Consider the following 8,501-nt stretch of genomic DNA (forward strand, 5'->3'; position numbering starts at 1 on the left):
AGTTATTTTATCTAAATAAATTGTCCAGCAAATCTGATTTAAAAGATGTGGGTTGAAAAATAGGTCATGTAGATGAAAACTCAAATCCAAAGTGTGCATGTGCTGTGCACAGAAAAAAAAAAGCTTTGTATGATATTAAAGAGAATCCGTGGGGGAAAATATTCATTTGATTCAAGTTCTTTTATGTGCGGTGTTTCAGCGTGGATGAGCAAAAGGCCAGCAGTGGTTTAAAATCCTCCAGCAGAATTCGTCTGGCTCTGGAGTGTCGTTCTGCCGTCCGGCGTCTGCGTGGAAGACGTGCGCGGCGCCGGTGAGTCACGGCAGCATCCGAGCGTCAGCGCAACAAAACAAGGCAACAGCAGAAGTGTCGCCGGCTGTTTCACGCAGCTTCTGCTGCCTTTTCCACACATCAAGGCTGGGGAGGAAAAAAAGTCACCCTTTGTTGAAAGAATCACCACATCGAGTTAAATCATTAAAGTGACATTTATTTGGATTATAACAAAATAAATTATCTGTCTTGCAACATACACTGAGGAGGATACTAACGCTAAGGAGACAAGTAGGTGTCAACGATGCACAGTACGCTAGCTCACTGATAAGTCTGTAATTAGTCTACAAAATGTTTTCATATTTTTAACCGTCAACATAAGCTAACTAACTCAACATCTAAACTCTGCTACTGAGGCCAAATGGGGGATGGATTTTAAAGAAGCTGCTGCATCAAAAGAAAGTACCATAAGTTAGTCTCGCCCAACCTCTGAGTTCTCCTAAAAATAAATTGAACAACAACAAAAATCAGACTCTAAAAGACAAACTCACAAGGATCGATATTTTTTTTTTGTCTAAGACGGCAGAAAAATCTTAAAGCCACGACTAATTGGCTGTAAGATCACCCTGAAGAGTTGCGTCAAACAGCTTTTTAAATTAAGAGGCTTTCAATGTAGTTTTAAACGCAGTGTTCTCAACAACTGTACAACGTTACCTTTAGTGGACCACAATATACTCTAAATGGGACAAAAGCCAAAGTCGGAGTGAAACCCCCCCCACCGTTGAGCTTGACAATGCCGGTCCAGGGGGTTATAGTTTTAGCAACTCGATTAAGAAAACAAACATTTTCATCATGTTGGGCAAGGTAAAATTCAAGGGATTTGTCAAAACACCATGTCGACCATTTGTGCAACAGAAAGTAATGAGTATAACACACACACAATTCAAATCTGAATGATTGTCTAGTCTAATCCACACGCTTTTTAAAATCCAACTCAACACCTCCTAAATAAGAAACTCTTTTTAGCCTCGACAAAAGTATGCATCCCCTTTAAACATCTTCACATTCTGATACGTTACAACCGCAAGCTTCAGCGCATTTTATGTGATAACGTGGCGCGTGATTGTGAAGCGAAAGGAAAAACATAGAAGACTTTTAAAGTTCCTTACAAATAGAAATGAATTACAAGTATGCATGAACTTCCATTACTCGGGTACCATAAAAAAAAAAAAAATTCTGTGCCACCAACTGCGCAGCAGAGTGTTTTAGGATTTAATTTGTAAAAACATCATGTAATACTTTCCTTCTAAATAAGTAGCTAAGGAAGTAAAACTTTATTTTTTAGTTCTCAAGATGAAAATAAAGTTTTTGACAATAGACCCATTAAACAAATTAATTAAAACCTGATTGAAAAAGACAGATTTAACTGGCTTTGAAATAAAAAAGGAAACGACATAGTCCATCAGTCTGGGGGCGCTTCTGGGGAAAAGGTTCGCCCTCCTTCTGTTGCCAGCTTTGTGTGGGGCACCATTAAAAGGCCCTATTTACAGGATAACATGGACCTGTGCTATCTTTTTGTGGATATATATATGAAAAAAAGAAAACAGAAAAAATAAAAGAAATTGGAGCTTGCCATTATAAAGTAACAAACGCTAAAATGTTCTGGAATATGAGCATTCTTGCAAAGTACTATTAGAGAGTTAGTTTGACTTGCACGATGCTGACCTCTGTCCTAAACAAAGCATCCAGTGGTTTCCTGAGGTGACGAGCTCCAGAGCATTATGTTGTAACTTGCAAAAAGAAAGGTCTCTGCTAAACACCCATTTCCTCTGCAGTGTTGCTCAGTGTGGAGGAACTTCTACCAAAGTCGCAGTGCCCCCTGCTGCGCAAACGTGTTTCATCCGTGGCAGGTGGATCCTCCTGCACGCAGCGGCACTCGCAGTAACATAAAACACTTTCCCTGACAGAATACAGCTAAGCTCTGCAGGACACTAAAACAAAGACGGGTTCCCTTCCATCCAACTGATATATATATAAAAACAGAACCTCTTTTGAGATCGTCATTTTACAGCTGATTGTGTTTACAAGTCATGACAGGCCTGTTTAGTCAGATGATTGCAAAGTCTCAGATTTACAGCTCGTTTTTGAGTCCCCTCTCTGAGCGCCGCTCTCCTGGATGGACGGCAGGTTTCACTTTCCTCTGTGGTTGGAGGTGATGGTTGGCTCTTTGGCAACACAAGGGCTACTGCTCCTGCACACGGTTATCGAGATCGGCCGCTCCACCTTGATGTCACGGTCTGTGGAGAGACACGGGTTTGAACGTGAGACCAAAAGCAAAAGCTAACTCAAGCAGGAAACGACGAGTATAGCTGACCGCCACAGAACAGCGTTTTGTTAAAGGCTATCGGCAACACCTTAAACCCTGACATGCTGTGGCTGCAGCATGGAAATTACTGAATTTTAACACAGTGGGGGCAGCAAAGCAGAGCATAAACAGCATTTAAACGCACGTGCAACTGGTGTTTAAGAGACTGCCAGTTTGGGGGAATTCACCAGGAAACGCTCCCACATGAAGTGAAGTCGTCATGGTTTGTAAGACCAATGCAAGCGTGTGCATAGCAAAATGTCCCCAGTCTGACAAAAAGGTGTGATGTCTTTATTGTGTAATTGTCTGCGGAGCAGATGTAATGTCTTCAGATTAAAAATGTCATTAGAACAACACATTTTACCGTGCATTTATATTAGTTTTAAGATTTTCTAGTATAAAAAAAAAAAAATAGTCACCTGGCTTCTGTACAGCCATTTTCTCTTTAAAAACTATGATATAAGAAGATACCGTATGTGCCTGTAAGAATCATAAGAAAATCTCTGGTCATGAGTTTGAATCGCTGGTCTCTGGTTCAGCATCAGCTTTGCTCTCAGACTTTAGATGACCTTCAACAAAAATGAAACGGAGTCAGGATTCTTTTTGAATGGTGCAGTTTGACTGCTGCCACGAATGTTTACCCTGCTTCCTTGACCTCCTCTCCCTCGTTTTAGAGCGACTCTGATAATAAGAGCATTGCCACCTGTGACTTGCTCTTCATTTCTTGCAGCACTGATATCGCTTTCTGACACGATTCAGTTCAGGCACTAAGCCACACAGTCATCCACCATACAGTGTGAAACGAGTTGCAGGGTTTCATAGTTTCGAGCTGGCCCAGTGTGACACGTTCGAGGGCTGTGTTATTTCTGATTACATGCTCAGTCGAACTGCTACGTGAGAACGCGATTATTTACAAAACATTCTATACTTAAAGTTTAAAACAATGACACATTTATTAAAAAGTTGTGTCCTAAATTTATTTATAATGCTTTAAAAACTTAAATAATTTTTGCTTTTGAGCCAATGCTAAATTACGTACAGATTGTTACTTTGAATACAGCACAAACAATAGATTTAGGTCTAATGCAAATTAGCAACATTAGGCACAACTGCTCAAGTAAACACACAAAAACATTTTCCAGTCACACGTATTTAGATTGTTTTATTGCTATTGCTATTGCTAAACATTGCTTTGAAAATAAATTACGACCTGACATTTTCTTCGGTCAATTCTGGTCTATACGACATATTTCAAATAGTCCACAACAATACCCCGTTCAACCCCTGACCTCTAGATGGCAGCAAAGTCCTTCCTATGTTATTTTTCAGTAGGTGTAGAATATGCAACAACAGGCAACTGATTTATCACCAGAGGCAGTATGGGTGGTCTGGTAAAGATATCTTTTGAATTAAAATGAGTGGTTAGCACTGTTAGCATTAACCAATAGTCTCCATATGTATTTAAGAACATAGATCCCAGACTCTAAAATAAAAAAAGGCTTCCGACATTTCCTACATGTTATGACAGAGACTGGAGGCTATTAAAGATAAAACACGCTTACTTTGCTGCATTGCATGCAGCCTTCCTGTTTACAGCTGAATTTCTTGCTCTCTCGCAGCTGCAGTTAAGTGAACTGCAGACATGTTGTAGATTTGGTTTTCCTTTTTCTTAGCTTCATCTTAAACACGTCTCCAATACCGAAAAAATAAACCAGCTTACGCTACCAGTCAGACGTTTGGACTCACCTATGTCATTCAGTGGCGTTTCCTTATTTTTAGGGATTTTTACAATTGCAGATACATGGTAAAGACAGCTAAACTATGACTCAAATGTATATAGACTTATGTGTCAAACAGAAAATTGAGAAATAACTCATAACATCTTGTATATTTTAGCTTTTTCCTAAATACCTCCTCCTTTGTGTTGATTACTGCGTTGGTCACCTTTGGCCTTCTCTCGATGCGCTTCATGAGGTTAGTCACCTGAAATGTTTTTTCCAAGTGTCTTGAAGGAGATCCCAGAAGTAGTAATAAAAATAAAGACAAACCGCTGAATGAAAAGTTGAGTCCAAACTTTTGACTGGTAAGGTTTATTTTTCTCCTTGTTGACACAACGACCGGGTAGCACTAAATATTGGGGTTTTCTCTGAATACAAAATGATCCAACTTTTGATTTTCCTTTCCTTTCTTTTTAAAATCTTTTATGATTGTTAAACTTATAACAATGCAATTTATAGCAAATTTTGCCACAGGAGAACAAAACCACTGGAAAAAAAACCCCCACAAGGATCGTATTTATGGGTGTATTCTTTGTGACAATCTGCGACAGTGGAAAAAACGGGTTACAACTGAACTTGTGACGTTAAGAGGAAAGTGGGAGAAAGTTGAGATTAACGGATGCGCCACACGAGGGAAACTTGAATGAGCGAGAGATAAGCAAGCAGAAGCATGACAGAGTGGAGGCCAGACTGATGCCAGAGATTAAACATATGTCATGTTTTGTTATTTCCGCCAGTCCTCTGTATATAGGGATAGGGATGTATAAAAAAAAAACAAAATAAAAAAAATAAAAAACACTGTGCCATTTCCCTGCCCACAGGTTTTATTTTTGTACGCTGTCGCTTGGTGAGTCAATGCAACGCCCCTCACCATTACCTCCCACTCCATCGCCCCCACGCCCCATCCATCCCGCCCTGCAGCCCACGCGCCTAACCACACTCTGACGTCAGTCACTGAAGCAGGGAGGGGGGGTCCGACTCTGTCGCCCACAGAGTACTTTCCTCTCCCCCCCTCCCCTCTCTCCCCGCTCCTCATGTCTTTGCTGGCTTTCTTCTCCTTCCCTTAATCTTTTCAACTAACGATCACTGCCCAGAACGGCAAAGTCTGCCCCAAACCACTTTACTTTTTTGCCTGTGATGATCACAACGCTGACAAGATATAAAGAAGGCCAAAAACAGTGTAATACTCTTTCCCCCTGTTCGTTTTTTTTTTTTCTTTTTTCTGTCTCCCTCCCCTCCACTGAACTCCTTCTCACACTCCTCCTCTCCACCGCCTTCTGTTTCCCCTTTCTAACTTCCCTTCCCCCTTTCTAGTTTACAGCCTGACGGAGTCTAACTGTGAGCGGTGGGAGGCGTCACCTCAGAGACGATCTGACTCACTGGGTTCAACTGCGGAGCTATGAGACGGTCATCTTTACTGGAGTCATTCAGTTCAGCTCCCAGCATCACTTTTACCCCGTTTTTTGAAAGGATAATTCAAGATTTTTTGAACTGAGGTGTTGTTGAGAAGTCGTTATTCTTCTCAGCTTCTCCCAATCGCAGAAAAAGCCCCAATTAAAAAAAAAGTCATGCATATTTTAAAACCGTTGTCATGCTCATATTTACAGAAACCTTGACTATTTATACAGGAAACGGAGGGTATGAGGTTGGTGCACCAACAATTATATTTTGTGCGAACTCGTACTGAAATGTGAATATGTAAAGCATTCCAGGCAGAGTGATATTAGAAAATTATGGTCGTAATTTGCAGGAAAACGGCAGTTTAAACAGTGCATTAATTTTGTTTCGCGAGTCAGAGCTTGGATTGTGAATGAGGACACACGTTTGCATTGTCGGAAAGACTTTGCTAATTGTTTTTGGTTCCAACTACTGTGAACCTTATAACGTAAAATGTCAATTTGATGCATTTAAACACTAAAGGTAACTTGTTCACATATAGAGGCATGGTGAGTGCCTATGGTCCTAATGCACTACAAACCCACATAATAATGAATAGTTTATATCTGCAGCTTTCACTGAGTTTTAGATCCACAGCTACTGTACTGCATAATCAACTGCGGTATACAGGAGGACCTCAGAGCTTCTGAGGTGAAACTCTGACTTCATTGCATGTTTTTTGTGTATTCCAGACTTAAAACTGAAAAAGATCCCCACCTGAGTAGAGAGACGACAACCACTAAGGGAACATCATGTTATTCATTATTCAAACAAGAGGAAAAAAGTGGATTTAATGCACCCAGTGTGGCTTTTGATGTGCTCCTGGTTCGAATAGTTCATGGTATTGAGATAAAGGGCGGGGAGTTCACAGTCTTCTGCTGCGTCACTATGAAGCGCACTACTTTGTGCCATGATTGCCATCATCTTGTATATTTTTTCCACAACTGACCCTCTGAGAAGACATTTTCCCCTCTCTGTTTCTCGGGTGATATTTATTAATCAGACGTAGGACAAGTCTCCACTCTTGTTTTCAGTTTCATCATATCCAACATCCTGAGGTTTGTGAATTTGCATCCGGTTTAAAATAGTGCGTCGTCGTACGAGACTAAGTAATGTTATTATTGGGTCATTGCTGCAACATTTTACATGCAATGTATTCCCGCCTTACTTTTCTATTAGGAAGCTAGACCCGAAACATTTACCATGTTTTGTTGTCAGGAAGATAATTGTTGAACCCCCTTCATACCTAATAATCAGTGGCTTCCGTGTAAATACACAACAAATGAGAAGGTGATGACGATTTATGGGTCATAAAATAGCATCAACAGCATAAAGCGCTTGTGATCTAGTTTAGAAAGTTATTTTAAAGCAAGTAATAGATGGCTTTTATTCTTGGCTACTCCCTAACTACCCCCCGGACCAAATAACACTGGTATTTATGCTGAATGAAGAAGCTTAAAGAGTTATGCACTGGAAGTCAGATAATGCTAATGACCTTTCAACAAAACCTTGCTTGAAAAATCCTTACCCATCCCTTAAAGAATCTATCCACCTTTCAATTAAAGCACCAGTTTTGTCTTTTTTTTAATTAAAAATCACATTTATTTATGCCATGCGTAAGTTTAGAAGAATCTCAAGATGACTGTGGTAGTTACCGGCTATGCAATAACCCCCAATTATTCTTTTACCTTGCATGGAGAAAAAAAAAGTCTCTGAAAAGTCACCTGCTGAGTGGGTTCCCTCCGGCCCCAGGCAGAGCTTCCCCGCCCGATCGTGTGACACCATACGAGCCAATCGCAGGCCTTCGTCCATTAGAGTCTGCTGGATGAGATGGCGGCTCCAGCTGGCAGGGTTTGAGCCGTCGGTGTGGGGACGGGGGGACAGAGACTGGTTGCACTGGGAGCTGGAGTCTGACAGAGCAAACAGGGCTGAGTTCAGTTTCTCGCTAAAGATATTATAGTGAGTATATATTTCTGATATAATATCAAAGCCAAAGCGTTACCATGCGATGCACAGTCAAGGCTCTCTGTAGACAAGCTGTCTTCATCCGCTCTCTGAGTCGCTCCTTCAGATTCCTCCACTCCAAGAGCGATGACTCAGACACGATGACCTTAAACACATCATACAGGCGCACTCATGATGAACCACTTCAAACCATGAGACCAGATGAGCTCTGATAACCGGTGGAAACAGCAATAAAGAGTCACCTCGTGTCTCGCCCTCTTCAGAGACAATCCGCTGTTCTCATCTGCATTGATCTGCAGCACAAACAAAGAAAGCTGAGGTTGCATCGTTTTTGTGGGGAACTGTATTTTGAATCATTTGAAGTAATAAACTCCCCGCAACTTGAACCTTAAATTGACAATTTAGGAACTAATAACAGAGTAAAGTGTTTATTACACTATCAGTTTGAGTTTAATTTCACCTTCAAACTACGCACCATAAGTATGCACGAGAAAAATAACATTTTAATGTTAATTGATTTATGATGTTTAGATACAACAAAGGTAGAAGATGTTCCCTTTACATTTCTGGAGGTTAAAATGTTAACTGGGAGGATAAATGAATTGTCAAATTAGGAAATTTTAAAGGTTTAACCTTTGAAAGAAAAAGTTCAGTCTCACTTTATTCATAAAAAGATGAAAGTGTTTTT

At 40.5% G+C, this 8,501-nt stretch overlaps 1 long non-coding RNA gene across 1 annotated transcript; it reads right to left on the minus strand.

Moving 5' to 3' along the window:
- Window positions 1-830: 830 nt before the first annotated feature.
- On the minus strand, window positions 831-7,933 carry LOC118567154. The gene is made up of 3 exons (XR_004933520.1): window positions 7,851-7,933; window positions 7,573-7,758; window positions 831-2,565 (listed from the first exon to the last, which is right to left on the minus strand). It is a non-coding gene; the product is annotated as an uncharacterized LOC118567154 (long non-coding RNA).
- Between the last annotated feature and the right edge of the window lie 568 nt (window positions 7,934-8,501).

The sequence above is a fragment of the Fundulus heteroclitus genome, chromosome 20, assembly GCF_011125445.2.
Source record: "Fundulus heteroclitus isolate FHET01 chromosome 20, MU-UCD_Fhet_4.1, whole genome shotgun sequence".
NCBI lineage: Eukaryota > Metazoa > Chordata > Actinopteri > Cyprinodontiformes > Fundulidae > Fundulus > Fundulus heteroclitus.